This window comes from Salvelinus namaycush, chromosome 23 (genome assembly GCF_016432855.1).
Source record: "Salvelinus namaycush isolate Seneca chromosome 23, SaNama_1.0, whole genome shotgun sequence".
In the NCBI taxonomy this organism is placed as follows: Eukaryota; Metazoa; Chordata; class Actinopteri; order Salmoniformes; family Salmonidae; genus Salvelinus; species Salvelinus namaycush.
Genome location: NC_052329.1, coordinates 8,110,277 through 8,119,231, shown reverse-complemented (window position 1 = coordinate 8,119,231; position 8,955 = coordinate 8,110,277). Strand labels below are relative to the sequence as shown.

The 8,955-nt window shown below is 41.8% G+C and overlaps 1 long non-coding RNA gene across 1 annotated transcript; it reads right to left on the bottom strand.

Moving 5' to 3' along the window:
• Positions 1–6,331: 6,331 nt before the first annotated feature.
• LOC120018729 lies at positions 6,332–7,774 on the bottom strand. Its single transcript, XR_005472244.1, has 2 exons — positions 7,281–7,774; positions 6,332–6,757 (listed from the first exon to the last, which is right to left on the bottom strand). It is a non-coding gene; the product is annotated as an uncharacterized LOC120018729 (long non-coding RNA).
• Between the last annotated feature and the right edge of the window lie 1,181 nt (positions 7,775–8,955).

Genomic DNA, 8,955 nt, shown 5'->3' with positions numbered 1-8,955 from the left:
CAACCCCACAGAGAAGCCAGCAGAACAGCCCACCTCAGCTCCCGACAAAAGTCTTGACACCACAGCAGAGCAGTCCACAGCAGACCCTGATCATAGCATTGGCATCACAGCGGGACAGACACATGAAGAATCCCAAGCCCTGTCAGTCGCCCTCCTGACAACCCCCCCCCCCCCCCCCCAACACCCAATGAGGACATATACATAAGACACAATTTGTACTCCTTATGGACTCAAATGGGAAATATATACAAGAAAAAAGCTTTTTCCCAAACACAGTGTGTATAAATTCTGGTGTCCAAACACCCAGCGCGCCCTAGACCTTCTGTCTGAGGATCAACTAGGTTCACCTAGCCACATAATAATACACACAGGCACAAACGACCTGAGAGCACAGCAGGAAAAGGTGGCCCAAGGCACTCAAGGGAGTGATTGAAATAGCTTCCTCTACTTTCCCCAAAGTGGTTATCTCCACCTTGCTACCATGAAAATACTTCCACCCTGCTATCATACAGTGGGTAAACGCAAGTATTTCCTGTGACTGTGCCTCAAAATAAAAATGTTGCCCTACCCACCACTCCACCCTGGACTTGAACAGCCTTTATGACCAGGTCCACCTATACAAGGCAGCAGTGCCCACCTTCTCCCGGACCCTAAAGGACATCACTCTCAAACGCAGCCCCAACACTTCACACAGGAGCAACAGATCACCCCGCCTAGACCAGCGAGACACTCTCTCAGACCTGCGGGACCCCCCCTCCCCCCTACTAGTCTGTGGCGACCTAAATGCCAAAACCGGACAAGAACCTGACACCCTTAGCACACATTAGGACAAACACCTACCTGCAGGTGACAGCATTCCCTCCCCATGTGCACCTCTAGGCACAACTATGACAATGTAACAAACAAAAATGGGTCACAACTCCTGCAGCTCTGTCGCACGCTGGCTATGTACATGGTCAATGGCAGGCTTTGAGGGGAATCCTATGGTAGGTACACCTATAGTTCCACCATAATTTGCAAATAAATTCATTAAAAATCCTACAATGTGATTTTCTGGATTTTTTTTCTTCTTATTTTGTCTGTCATAGTTGAGGTGTACCTATGATGAAAATTACAGGCCTCTCTCATCTTTTTAAGTGGGAGAACTTGCACAATTGGTGGCTGACTGAATACTTTTTTGCCCCACTGTATATATCAATGAATTGGCGAGGGCACTGGAACAGTCTGCAGCACCAAACCTCACCCTATTAGAATAATGTATCACTCCAGTGTTAATCTGCTAAATTGTAATTATTCGCTCCTATGGCCTATTTATTGCCTATCTCCTCATGCCTTTTGCACACACTGTATATAGACTTTCTTATTCTACTGTGTCATTGACTTGTTTATTGTGTTATTGGCTTGTTTATTGTTTATTCCATGTGTAACTCTGTGTTGTTCTCTGTGTCACACTGCTTTGCTTTATCTTGGCCAGGTCGCAGTTGTAAATGAGAACCTGTTCTCAACTAGCCTACCTGGTTAAATAAAGGTGAAATAAAATATATATATATTTTCTTTGTATCTGAAGTCAAATGTCTACTGTTTGCTGATGATCTGATGCTTCTGTCACCAACCATGGAGGGCCTACAGCAGCACATAGATCTTCCTCACAGATTCTGCCAGACCTGGGCCCTGACAGTAAATTTCAGTTAGACGGAATAATTGTGTTCCAAAAAAGGTCCAGTCACCAGGACCACAAATACAAATTCCATCTAGACACCGTTGCCCTGGAGCACACAACAAACGAGATATACTAAAGATCAATGCCACAGGTAACTACCACAACTTACATGTGTACGATCTGAGAGACAAGGCAAGAAGGGCCCTCTATGCCATCAAAAGGAACATAAAATTCAACATACCATTTAGGATCTGGCTAAAAATACTTGAATCAGTTATAGAACCCATTGCCCTTTATGGTTGTGAGGTCTGGAGTCCGCTCACCCACCAAGATTTCACAAAATGGGACAAACACCAAATTGAGACTCTGCAAAAGTAATGTATGCAGAGCAGAATTAGGCTGATAATGTTTAAAACCCAGAAAAGAGACGTTCAATTCTACAACTAACTAAACGGAAGTGATTCCCAAACCTTCCATAACAAAGCCATCACCTACAGAGAGATGAACCTGGAGAAGAGTCCCCTAAGAAAGCTGGTCCTGGGCCTCTGTTCACAAACACAAACAGACCCTACAGAGCCCCAGGACAGCAACACAAATAGAACCAGCCAAATCATGAGAAAACAAAAAGATAATTACTTGACACATTGGAAAGAATTAACACAAATACAGAGCAAAACAGAATGCTATTTGGCCCTGAACAGAGAGTACACTGTGGCAGAATACCTGACCACTGTGACTGACCCAATCTTAAGGAAAGCTTTGACTATGTACAGACTCAGTGAGCATAGTCTTGCTATTGAGAAAGGCCGCCGTAGGCAGACTTGGCTCTCAAGAGAAGACAGGCTATGTGCACACTGCCCACAAAATTAGGTGGAAAATGAGCTGCACTTCCTAACCTCCTGCCAAATGTATGACCATATTAGAGACACATATTTCTCTCAAAATACACAGATCCACAAAGAATTCAAAAACAAACCCGATTTTGATGAACTCCAATATCTACTGTGTGAAATACCACAGTGTGCCATCACAGCAGCAAGATGTGTGACCTGTTGCCACAAGAAAAGGGCAACCAGTGAAGAATAAACACCACTGTAAATACAACCCATATTTATGTTTATTTATTTTCCCTTTTGTTCTTTAAGCATTTGTACATTGTTACAACACTGTATATAGACATAATATGACATTTGTAATGTCTTTATTCTTTTGGAACTTCTGTGAGTGCAATGTTTATTGTTCATTTTTATAGTTTACTTCACTTTTGTATATTATCTATTTCACTTGCTTTGGCAATGTTAACATATGTACCCATGCCAATAAAGCCCCTTGAGCTAAATTGTATTGGTTGAACAGGTTATGTTGGTGAAGAAGAGAGAGAGGGGGAGAGAGAGAAAGAGAGGGAGAGAGAGAGAGAGATAGAGAGAGTTGGAGTAGGTAGACTGACAGACTGAGGGGTATTTGTGGTCGGTCACAGAGATAAGCACACTCTGTTCTCCCTTTTAGACATTTGGGCACAAACACACGCACGCACGATCGCACGCGTGCACGCACACACACACACACACACACACACACACACACACACACACACACACACACACACACACACACACACACACACACACACACACACACACACACACACACACACACACACACACCACACACACACACACACACACGGTTCTACAGCAATCAGCTCTTGGCACCTGACAGAAGTTTGCTTCCTCAGCCCTCTGTTGTCATGGAAACGATCAGATTGGTTCACTAGCCTACAAGCCGTCCTCTGAGTGTAAAAGGTAGGAGGTGTGTGTGCTTTCTTGTGTCCGTGCATGCAGGTATTAGTGTGTTTATGGTGTTTCTTGTGTGTAGTTATTTTTGACTCTAGTGTTGCTCAAAAAGAGTGTGATTGTTGTTCTGTTTTTTTATTTGTTTTGAGTGTCTAATAGTTTCAGGTCAGGTTGACACAGTTGCTAAGGAACCTGCCAAGCATCCTGCTCAGTGGTCAGGTCAGTAGTCAGGTCAGGGGTCAGGTCAGTACATTGCCTTGTGAAGTGTACGCTAAACCATTGCACATACAGTAATTTGTGGAAACAAGGCAGCTCATCCTACTCTTAGCTATCGTTAAACGTGTGTGTGTTCAGTGATCATCTGTTGATATGAAACACAAACTGACACAGTCTTTGTATAATGGGTCTCTGAAGAGCCTGTGAATCTCCTCTCTTCATAGGTCATATGTAATTAGCCTGTCTTGTACGCCAGGTATCAGTCATTTGACAAAGGTTTAAGTCATTGGAAACTCAGTGTTTTTAATCAGACATAAACATGAACGCTGACATGGGTGGTGAAATTAAAGGTATTTTTAGAAACTATGGTAATTGGATTTTTAATAGATTTTACGAAGACAGTTTTTACAATCAGCTGGTAATTATTTCATCGAACATTTGAAGTAAGGAAATGTGGATTTAGTTTGAATGGATTGACTGTGTGTGTGTGTGTGTGTGTGTGTGTGTGTGTGTGTGTGTGTGTGTGTGTGTGTGTGTGTGTGTGTGTGTGTGTGTGTGTGTGTGTGTGTGTGTGTGTGTGTGTGTGTGTGTGTGTGTGTGCATATTTGGGTTATGTGTGTATCAGGTTTATTTCACTTACATGCTCAGTGTGCCGTGGAAGATAATTAGCTGTCAAAGTACAGTACATTAGTACTTAAAGTAACTCAGATTACAATGAGAGAGAGATAGAGAGAGATGGATAAAGCCCCTTGAATTGAATTGAGAGGTGAGAAAGAAGGAGATATAGAGAGAGAGAGAGAGCGAGAGAGAGAGAGAGAGAGAAAGATAGAGAGACAGAGAGAGGTGAGAAAGAAGGAGATAGATAGATAGATAGATAGATAGATAGATAGATAGATAGATAGATAGATAGATAGATAGATAGATAGATAGATAGATAGATAGATAGATAGATAGATAGATAGATAGATAGATAGATAGATAGATAGATAGATAGATAGATAGATAGATAGATAGATAGATAGATAGATAGATAGATAGATAGATAGATAGATAGATAGATAGATAGATAGATAAATATGTAGATATGTAGATATGTAGATACGTAGATAGATAGAGATAATGAGAGGGGGCAGAGAGAGAGATGATGAAAAAGAGAGAAACAGTGAAAGACCAGTCAATGGATCTCCACTTATGCTTGTTGAAGTATTGTCCTTGTATTTTTTTTTACTTTAAATATTTTAAATCAGTTCTACTTCTGTATAGTCTGCGTAGCCTTTTGATATTTTTTTAAGGTGTTGTCTCATTAAACCTCAAACAGTACAAAGTAGCTGCTAGAAAGATGGGATAACAAGCACATCAAAGGTTCTAAACAACTGAACAATCAGTAACATGTTGTTCCAGTATCTCCAGGTAGTACACAGTTCAGCAGGTCACAGGCAGTCCACGGGAGCAGGAATGCAGCCATACTATATGACCTGCTTGACAGAGCTAGAGAACGTTCATACTAGCCTTGAACCTGTCAAACACACACACACACATATACACTTTGTGGAAACAAGGCATGATAGTGCTTGGACTACAAGCACAAAACTATGTTATAATGGTGAGAGTGTGACCATTAAATATTTGTGGACACCATGGCTGTATAATGCCTATAGACACTGTCTGTATGGCTAATTGGTTCCACAGCTATCCCCTGGGGAAGTAGTAGTAGAGATTGGTTCTGTTGATCTATGGTGGACATAAAGGGGTTTCATTCTTACATGTTTTACAGCTATTTTTACTGCTGCTGTAGATAGGCTTGTCATCTGACAGTGAACGAACATCTCATGTTATACGTTGTCCACCTTCTAAATGGTGTCCACCTTCACACACACACACACTCTCTCACACAATCACTCTCTCTCACACACACACACACACACACAGTCTTGCATTTCTAACCAATTTAGGACTCCTCACATTTACATACCTTTTTAGGACCCTGCTTTCCAGACATCATAGAAGCACAGAAATTACACTCATGAGCTAGAAAAAAAATCTAATATGAGGAAATCACCGAAAGTTGCTGACTTCTTGAAAAAAGATCACTTGTAATTTTACCACCTACTTGAGACCGCACATTGCAAATCAAATCAAATCAAATTGGTCAAATACACATGGTTAGCAGACGTTAATGCGAGTGTAGCGCATTGCTTGTGCTTCTAGTTCCGACCGTGCAGTAATATCTAACAAGTAATGTAACAATTTCACAACAACTACCTTTTACACACAAGTGTAAAGGAATGAATACGAATATGTGCATATAAATATATGAATGAGCGATGGCCGAACGGCATAGGCAAGATGCAGTAGATGGTATAGAGTACAGTATATACATATGAGATGAGTAATGCAGGGTATGTAAACATTATATAAAGTGGCATTGTTTAAAGTGACTAGTGATACATTTATTACATCGATATTTGATGCATTCATTCTATTTTATGACTGAAAATATTGCATGTAGAATGCCACAATGATGCAACACGGATGGCAACTCAACGGCTGTAGTGTAGTTCTACTGTAGTGTAGTTCTACTGTAGTGTAGTTCTACTGTAAAGTATTTAAACTGGAACAACCATTTCAGTAATGGAGTCATTATATCCAAGTAACAGATTAATAGTTTAGAAAAATGTATTTTATTTTTCTGTAACATTCAAAGTCAGCAGGCTTTGTATTCTTGAGACCTTAGTCACTCCAAAAGTGAACAACCCACCTGGGAAAACTTCCCCCAAACAGAGTGAGATGGAGGACATTCATCAACTGCCTATGAGCTTAAGTCAAGTAAGTCCCATTAAATCCTCAGAGGTACACCAAGATAGAAGCATCTTATACACTTATTATCTCTGATCTGCAACTATTTTGTTGTGTACATAGAACTTTACTGCTCTCCAGTCCCTGTTTACTAGCGCTTGGGGAGAAGCAGCAATGCATTTCTCACAGTCTTGTTTTCCAGGCCTTTTTCCCATTCGGATAAAATTCATCAAGGAATCTTCAACTGCATCCACCTCTATTGTCGACCAAAACCTTTTTGTTCCTTTGGCACCTTTGGAAAGAGATGACATTATGAATGACTACATTAAATAAAGGTTGAGTACAATACAGTATGTGTTCATCTCTGTATTAACTCTACCAGGTTGCAGCTGTATCTGCAGAGAGTGTTGAGGTTAAACTAACAATCCCAACTAAATAACTACATAGAGAAGGATGTGAGAGAAGAATGTGCAATGCTGACATCAAGGCAGAGTCAATCTGTATGAAATCTAAGCCCATCAAAAGGTTTGCAATGTAATCCTTCTAATAAAAGCAATACTTATTAAATTAAGTTCCCTCACCCAGGAAAAACAATGTAAAGTGTGGTAATCCTTCTGTGTTATCATCTATCCTGACACACTAGTTCAGATCTAACGTCTTGACTTGTGTCCAATCCAAACTGAACCGTTCTGTGCTGGCATGGTTGGAAATACACTAACTGATGAAAACAGGATTGATCTGGACCAGCACAGTACCATAAGCTGACACTACAGAGTGAAAACGCACTGACTGAAGGCAGCAGGAAACATGCTTACTGTGTGAGCCTCTCCTTTGTCCCAGCTTTCCCTTGGTCATTGGCTGTTTGGCCCGAATCGCTGACATCTCTCCTGGAAAACATCAGTGGAAATCATGTCAGTTTCACCCAATCCAACCTATCAACCAATCCATAAGCGATAACTGTTGGAAAAACTCAAAATGCAGGTTTATAACAGCTGTGCCATTCAAGCCTATTGAATATGGTATGAGAGGGACGGCTACAGCCACCCAAACCCTACAGATACAGCCATGTATTGAGAGGGGAAAGCACAATACCATGCTGAAATGAAGGCAGACTCCATCCTAACCTTTTTCACACCACTGTACAATCCAAACTGAACCGTTCTGTGCTGGCATGGTTGGAAATACACTAACTGATGAAGACAAAACAGATCTGGACCAGCACAGTACGGCCAGAATACTTATGGCACCGACAGAGATGGTCGCCTCGCTTCGCGTTCTTAGGAAACTATGCAGTATTTTGTTTTTTAATGTGTTATTTCTTACATTGATACCCCAGGAAATCTTAAGTTTTATTACATACAGCCGGGAAGAACTACTGGATATAAGAGCAACGTCAACTACCAACATTAAGTCCAGGAATATGACTTTCCCAAAGCGGATCCTCTGTTTCGACTATCACCCAGGGCAATGCATCAGATCCCAGTAGGTGACCCAAAACAACGGCGCCACAGATGGCAGATGGCGCGGTCTTCTGGTCAGGCTCTGTAGACGGGCACATCGCCCACATCTCACGAGTATACTACTCGCCAATGTCCAATCTCTTGACATCAAGGTAGACGAAATTCGAGCAAGGGTTGCCTTCCAGAGAGACATCAGAGATAGTAACATTCTCTGTTTCACGGAAACATGGCTCACTCGGGATACGTTATCAGAGTACGTAGAGTCACCCGGTTTCTTCACGCATCTCAGAAACAAACATCTCTCTGGTAAGAAGAAGGGCGGGGGTGTATGCCTTATGATTAACAATTCGGGGTGTGATCATAACAACATACAGGAAACTCAAGTCCTTTTACTCACCTGACCTAGAATTCCTCACAATCAAATGCCGGCCGCATTATCTACCTAGAGAAATCTCTTCGATTATAATCACAGCCGTGTATATCCCCCCCAAGAAGATACCTCAACGGCCCTGAAAGAACTTCATTGGACTCTATGTAAACTGGAAACCACATATCCTGAGGCTGCTTTTATTGTAGATGGGGATTTTAGCGAGGCTAATCTGAAAACAAGCTCCCTAAATTTTATCAGCATATGGAATGCGTGACCCGGGCTGGCATGATTCTGGTTCATTGCTACTCTAACTTCTGCGACGTATACAAAGCCCTCCCTCGCCCTCCTTTCGCAAATCTGACCACGACTCCATTTTGTTGCTCCCAGCCTATAGACAGAAACTAAAACAGGAAACGCTGTGCTCAGGTCTGTTCAACGCTGGTCCGACCAATCTGATTCCACGTTTCAAGATTGCTTCGGTCACGTGGACGGGATCGAGTTATTTGAAAGTGCATCAGTGATGTTGTACCCACGGTGACTATTAAACCTTCCCCAACCAGAAACCGTGGATTGATGGCAGCATTCGCGCAAAACTTGAAAGCGGAACCACTGCTTTTAATCATGGCAAGGCGACCGGAAACATGACCGAACACAAACAGT